This window comes from Bos grunniens, chromosome 21 (genome assembly GCF_055505025.1).
Source record: "Bos grunniens cultivar Pamir isolate PY7600 chromosome 21, Bosgru_T2T1.0, whole genome shotgun sequence".
NCBI classification, from domain to species: Eukaryota; Metazoa; Chordata; class Mammalia; order Artiodactyla; family Bovidae; genus Bos; species Bos grunniens.
This window is the reverse complement of record NC_141185.1, coordinates 39,894,036-39,901,867: the sequence shown is the minus strand read 5'-3', so window position 1 is coordinate 39,901,867 and position 7,832 is coordinate 39,894,036.

Here is a 7,832-nt window from a genome sequence, read left to right as displayed (position 1 = left end):
CAGCCCACCGGAGGGGGCGGGGCGGGGGCCTGGGAGGCGGGGAAGCGGACCCGGAGCGCGGCGGCTCCGCCCCGCGGCCGGGAGAGTGCGGGCGCCCGGCTCCCGGCTGCCGCGCGCCCCGGGCCCGCCAGGGGGCGGCCTGGCCTCGGGAGGCGCTGCCCGGCCCGTCTGGCGCCCGCGCCCGCGTCGGCTGGGCGGACCCGGGAACTTCCGGCCGCCGAGAGTCCAGGGGACGCGGGGCTGAGGGTGGCGGGCCCGGACCGATCCATTTGAGGGATGCAGTGGGGGCAAGTGGGTGATCTTGGCTGCCCTGCAGCTGGGGCGCAGGGTGTCAGCGCGGAGCAGGGGAGAGCCCTGGACTGTGAGTGCGTGCAGGGCCCAGTTCTGCCAGCATCTCATAGCCTGACCTTGGGCCCAGCCCCTCCGGGGAAAAAGAGGGAGTCTATCGAGATGACCTCTAAGGTCTCTCCTGGCCTGATCTGGCCTTTGACCATGGCCTGGGCAGAGTGTCTCAGGCCTTCTGGGTCCCTTAGGAGGACAGGATTTACTTGTCTTTCTTTGAGCCTTTGGATCCAAACGTGGGACTTGAGGGGGTTTAAAAGACTGTGTTAGAGGCTTATCGTGACAAAGGCCAGGGTGTCTTCCGGGGCTTTTAAAGAAATGCCATCCACCGCAGCAAATGGAGCCATCGCTGACTAGTGACCTTTTATGGGTCCAGCTCACACGTTGGTTATTTCTAATCCCAGGACAGCTGATTCTGTAGGTACTATCTCCATTTTACAGGTGAGGAAACTGAGGCTGAGAATCGTTCAGTAACTTGCCCAGGGTTCCACGGCTGGGAGGTAGCAGAACCTGAGTTGGACTCCAGCACTGGCTCAGCTCACACCTGGACTTTGATGAGAAGGCCAGGACTTCATGCTTTAAAATAGGTGGTTTGTTTCTTTAACCACTGAGAGCAGTGCAACAGAACCACTTGGGAGGCTCCACCCCTAGAGTGTCTTGATTTAGTTCTCCAGGGGTGAAGAAGGTGGGCGGGCAACCAGTTTCCAGGTGATGCTGATGCTGCTGGCCCTGGCTTTGAGTTGCTAAAGCTGAAGGTCCGGGTTCCAATAGGAGCAAGGATCTAAGTTAGGCAGATGACCCCTGGTATTTCTACATTTTCCTTTTGTATCTGAGGTTCCTGGTTGGGGTTTTCTGACACTATTTTGCCACCCTCTGGTGAAAGTAGCAGCCATCAGCTAAACAGACAAGCCTCCCTGTTGATAGGGTAAGAGTCATCAGAGGCATAATCAATTGCTATCAGATGGGCAGGAAACAATTCAGAAGCCCAGGGGATGGCTGACCAGCCTTCAGAGACTGCCTCACCATCCATCATTTATATTGGACATTTATAGTGGACAGCTGTGGGAAAGAAAGCCCTATCTGTGACCAGAGATTCAGAGAATGTGGAACTTTAGAGCAGAGACAGGCCTTTATAAGATTCTTTCCATCTGTAATTCCTCTTTTTCCCACATTAGCGTTGAGGAAACGGAAACCTTTTCTGAACCACACAATCACTATTAACAAGCATCTTAGATTCCCCCTTGCCCACCAAGAGGCCAGAATTCTGGGTGCTCACATCCTGCTCTGATACATTCTTTTACAGTTGTGAACATGATACTCATTTGCATGCCAAATATTCCTGGCAGAAAAGCCAGAACTTCTACAAAGAGGACTGTGTTTTCAGTTCTAGCAGTCCCTCCTCTCACAGGTGATAAATAGAAGCAAGCAACCTGAGGAGAATACTCCATTAAATCCTTTGTGATCACTATTGCCATTGCCCTAAAAGAGGCCCTCTCTTTTGAACTATTACAGCAATGATGTGAGGCGGGGCATGGCATATAATTTCCTAGTTACAGATGGGAAACCCAAGGCTCAGTAAGGCAAAGTGACTGGCCCAATGCCACTCAGCTGGGAAGGGGCAAAGCAGGACTCTCACCTCTTTCTCTGATTCCATATGGTGCTTCTGCTGCTTCCAGCTGTTGGGTGTGGTCCCTGAAAAAAACTGTGTTTGAGGGGAGTTTGGAGGGAGGGAGAAAAACTGATTATCTACTCTGCATCTAGGATAGTGTTGGATACTTTACTGAATAGGATTATCCATGAACACCTCTTAAATCTACAGAGTTTGACATTATTATCCCATTTCACAGATGAAGAAATAATCTCAGAAAAGGTGACTTGTCCAAGGTCATGCAGCTGGTGATGGGTGGATTTAAATGTGGGTCCTGGCTGTCTTGATCACACTGTCTAGGGGCAGGGGAACACGTGCTTACTGAAGTTTAAAGGGGACCAAGTCCTAGGCAATTGCAGTCTTTGTAAATGATGTAACATCAGAAGATAGCAACAAGGAGTAGTTTAGGGGTTCTTGGCACTTTGTAGAATTTGGAAGGAAAACAGGAGGGATAATTGCTACAAAATGCCCAAGGAGTAACTAGACGGGAGTTAAAGGTCTGAGTAAATACAAGAAAACATGGATTTCTTTCCTTCTTTCCAAGGTCCTTCCCCATTGACTAGCTATTCTTTATGCTGAAATGTCTTTGATCTGCAGGTTGTTAATCTATTAATAGGACTTAGAATCTAAGTAGGTCTTTATGGCAGAGATGAGGTGCTCTGGGCCCAGGGCCGGGGCAAGAATATCTCCTACAGTAAATTATCCCTCTACAGTAAATCTTCCCATGAGCCCAGTGAGTCACTCTATTCTACACTCAAATCTTTTGCTAACCTACCTCTAAAATTTTTATCAGCTTCAGGTCATCTACTAGTAACCTCTAACTATCTTGGCTCATCTGAGTCCTTTCTATCTTAGGGATAATTTAAACCTCATTCCTCCTGGAATCTAATCTTTGTTTAGAGAGCACTTACCCTGGCCTCTCCCCTGACATAGCTGCTGTTTATATTCCATGAGCTGTTACTTGGTCGATCTCATCTCCTACACACACAGATGCCTTGCCTGGAAAATCCCATGGATGGAGGAGCCCGGTAGGCTACAGTCCATGGGGTCGAAAAGAGTCGGACACAGCTGAGCGACTTCACTTCACATATTCTAGCAGTGAACAGCATGTCTTGTAACTTTCCTGTGTCTCCCTCATTTTACATATAGTAGATTCTTCATGAATATCTGGTGGATGAATGCATACATAGCTTGGGGTCATCTTTTTTGAAGGAGGGTTGTGTGCTTGAGAGAGGGGTGAGGAGAAGGAGAAGCATCATTGATTACTTACTCTGTGCCCAGAATTGTGTTGGATCCTTTATGTTTACTGAATAGGATTATTCCATGAACACTTCACAAGTCTGTAGAGTTTGGTATTATTATCCCATTTCACAGATGAAAAAATAATCTCAGAAAAAGTGACGTGTCCTCTCAAATATTGATTCAGGAGAACTGGCACCACATTTTTCTTTTCTTTTCTTTTTTTGGTTCTATCCCCAGGCTCTAGGACAAGGTCCTAGTACATACTGAATCAACTTTCTTTAAAAGAATACATTTTCTGGACCTGTTTACACATTGAATCAAATAGCTACCCAAATGTACCTGACTTGAAATAGATTTTCTTCCTGGAGGATTGAAGGACCAAGCCCTTTCTTTTTGGGGGGTGGGGGGCAGGGGATGGCTGCACAGCATGAGGGATCTTATTTTCCCAACCAGGGATTGAACCTGTGCCCCTGCAGTGGAAGCTCGGAGTCCTAACCGCTGGACCTCCAGGGAATTCCTGCCCAAGCCCTTTCATACAGAGCAAGCTGAGTGAACCCACTTTCTCCCTTCCTGAATCACCTCTTTGGACCTGTTCTAGACCCTTGTCCAGAAGCTACTCTGGATGTTCCTGCATGGCTTAGAAGGAGACCCCCAACCTGATGGTGACTGTCTTATTGTTGAGGGAGGAGGGATCAGTCTCACCAACCAACCTATTTCTCCTGCAGGCTGCTCCATTGATCCCTTTAAGTACCTTTAAAATCCTTGGAGGCATCCTCGATTCCTCTCTTCTCCTCACACCCCATTAGCACATTAGCACAGCCTATTATGTCTAGAAGCCAGCCTGTCTACAGCCAACTCTGTGGCGCTTCATCACTATCTCGTTGTCCAAGTCCCCCTCATCTCTCTCCTGGATTACTGTGGTAGGTTACATCATGACATGAGTAAGCCAGTTCATCAAAACCAGGTTCAGTGTTGCAGTGGGTTAATTATTTTTTTTAATTACTTACTACATATTTAAAAATACTTGTAGGAGATTGCATGCACATTTTTAAAAACTTTTTATTTTATTTTTTTTTAATTTTATTTTATTTTTAAACTTTACAATATTGTATTAGTTTTGCCAAATATCGAAATGAATCCGCCACAGGTATACCTGTGTTCCCCATCCTGAACCCTCCTCCCTCCTCCCTCCCCATACTCTCCCTCTGGGTCGTCCCAGTGCACCAGCCCCAAGCATCCCGTATCGTGCATCGAACCTGGACTGGCGACTCATTTCATACATGATATTATACATGTTTCAATGCCATTCTCCCAAATCTCCCCACCCTCTCCCTCTCCCACAGAGTCCATAAGACTGATCTATACATCAGTGTCTCTTTTGCTGTCTCGTACACAGGGTTATTGTTACCATCTTTCATTATATTGAGTATGGCCAATCAACAATGTTGTGACAATTTCAGATGGACAGAAAAGGGGGCTCAGTAATATACAAATACATGTATCCATTCTCGCCCAAACTCCCCTCCCATCCAGGCTTCCACACAACACTTAGCAGAGTTCCCTGTGCTTAAAAAGAATGAAGAAATGCCATTTGCTTCACTTTTAATTTCTAAATGGTAAATCTTGATAACCTCTATGAACAAAATCTGGAATCCTCAATTTTTAAGATGAAAAATAGTCCTGAGACCAAAATGTTTGGGAATTGTTGCATGGTTCAGCAATTTTTTTCTGTTAAGGACCAGATGGGAAGTATTTTAGGCTTTGCAGGCCACACAGTCTCTTGTCCCTGTTCCATCTACTGACTTCTGCTGTGAAAGCAGCTATACACACACTGGGCCTGGAAGTGTTCTAGTAACACTTTACTTATGGACACTGAAATCTGACATTTCATATGATTTTCATGTCTCACGAAGTATTATTCTTTTGATTTTTGTCAACCATTTAGAAAAATGTAAAAACAATTCTTAGTTCACAGGCTGGCCAAAAATAGGTGGTGAGCTGAATTTTACCCCCGGCCCCCAGGTTATAATTTGCCAACCCCTCCCCATTCTGCTTCCCGGGTGGCTCAGTGGTAAAGAACCCACCTGCCAAGGAAGTCCCCACAATAGCTCCTTTGCATGCCCATGCAAAATTTAGAATCATCTAGTCAGGGGGCTTCCCTGGTGGCTCAGTGGTAATGAATCCACTTGCCGATTCAGGAGATTCAGGTTCGATCCTTGTGTGGGGAAGATCCCCTGGAGAAGGAAATGGCAACCCACTCCAGTATTCTTGTCTGGGAAATCCCATGGACAGAGGAGCCTGGTGGCCTACAGTCCATGGGGTAGCAAGAGTCGGACACATCTGAGCGACTGTGCATGCACACACTCCCTATTCTAGCGGGTTCAAACCTGTAACAGACGTATATCAGTTCAACTGGAATGTTCAGACAATATAACAACTTTCTCATGGCTTCTGTACATGACCCCTGAAGGCTACTCTCAACACAGCAGCCAGACTGGTCATCACATCTTGGCCCTTCTCTGCTCTAAAGCCTCGAGTGACTTATCTCATTCAGTAGAGAAGCCAATGGCAACCCATTCCGGTGTTCTTGCCTGGAGAATCCCAGGGATGGCGGAGCCTGGTGGGCTGCCGTCTATGGGGTCGCACAGAGTCGGCCACAACTGAAGTGACTTAGCAGCAGCAGCAGCAGAAAAGCCAAAGTCCTTCTCATGGCCTGGAACACCCTACATGACCTTCTGCCCCATCCCTCTGACTCAACTCCTGCTGTCCCCCTCATCCTGCTCTAACCTGTCACTTAAAAGCTAAGCCTGCTCTTTCCTCAGGGCCTTTGTACTTTCTGTTTTCTCTGCCTGGAATGCGCCACACCCCAGCCACTTAGCTCACTCAAATACCGCTTCTCAATGAAGTCTTTATTTTCTTTTTTCATAACAGTTTTATTACTATAATTAATATACCATGCAATTCACCCATTTAAAGTATACAGTTCAGTGGGCTTTAGTATATTTACAGAACTGTGCAACCCTCACGATGGTCAGTTAGAACATTTTTCATCACCCCAAGAAGAAACCTCAGACCCATTACCAGTCACTCCTCATTTCCCCCTGGTTTCCTCAACCCTCCCCACCTGTCTATTTTCTGTCTCAGTGTATTTGCTTATCCTGAACATTTCGTGGAATTAGATGGAATGGTTAAACGGAATCAGATACTATATGCTCTTTGTGACTGACTTCTTTCACTGAGTATAATGTTTTCAAGATTCATGTTTTGGAACTGCATTCCTTTTTAGGGTCAAATGATATTCTCTTGAATGGACATACCACATCAATTAAAGGACATTTGGGTGTTTCACTTCTTAGCTAATAGGAATAATGTTGCTATGAACATTCATGTACAAGTTTTTAATGGACATGTTTCCATTTCTCTTGGGTAAATACCCAAGAGGGAATTGCTGGGTCATATGGTAACTCTGTTTAACTTTTTAAGAAAGTGCTGGACTGTCTTCCAAAGTCCAGCACTTTGGAAAAATGCACCATTTTACGTTCCCACAAGCAGTGTTATCAGGGTTCCAATTTCCCACATCTTCTCCAACACCTGGTATTGCGTGTCTTTGTGATTACAACCCTCCTAGAGGGGGATGAAGCTGTCTCTCCTTGCATTTTCTTGAAGGCTAATATAAATAAAGCCTTTCTTGATCATTCTATTTTATTTTTTTTAATTATTATCATTTTAATTATTTTTTATTTTTGACTGCACTGGTTCTTGGTTGCTGTGTGCAGGCTTTTCTTTAATTGTGGTGAGTGGGGCTACTCTCTAACTGTGATAGATGGGCTTCCAACTGCAGTGGCTTTTCCTGTTTGTGGAGCACACACTCTAGGGCCCACAGACTTCAGCAGTTGCAGCACACGGGCTCAGCAGTTGTGGCCTATGGGCTTAGTAGCCCCATGGCATGTGGCATCTTCACAGGGCAGGGATTGAACCCATGTCCCCTGCATTAGCAGGCGGATTCTTAACCACTGGACCTCAAGGGAAGTCCTGATAAACCTACTTTAAATGTCAACCTCTCCTTGCTTCTCTAACCTGCTTCCCTGCTTTATTTTTCTAGAGCGCTTATTTCACTTGTTTATTTGTTGTCTCTCTCCTCCCTAGGGGTAAACTCCAGGAGCGCATGATTTTTGTCTGTTTTGTGTTCTGCTGTATCCTCAATGCCTGTAGAAGCTCTATCCAATGTGCAAGCCACGTATGTCATGTTAAACTTTCTATTAGCCACATTGTATTTATTTTTCTTTTTTTAATATAAATTTATTTAATTGGAGGCTAATTACTTTACAATATTGTAGTGGTTTTGCCATACATTGACATGAATCCGCCATGGGTGTACATGTGTTCCCCATCCTGAACCCCCCTCCCACCTCCCTCCCCATCCCATCCCTCTGGGTCATCCCAGTGCACCAGTCCCGAGCATCCTGTATCATGCATTGAACCTGGACTGGCGATTCGTTTCACCTGTGATATTATACATGTTTCAATTGCCATTCTCCCAAATCATCCCTCCCTCACCCTCTCCCACAGAGTCCAAAAGACTGTTCTATACATCTGTGTC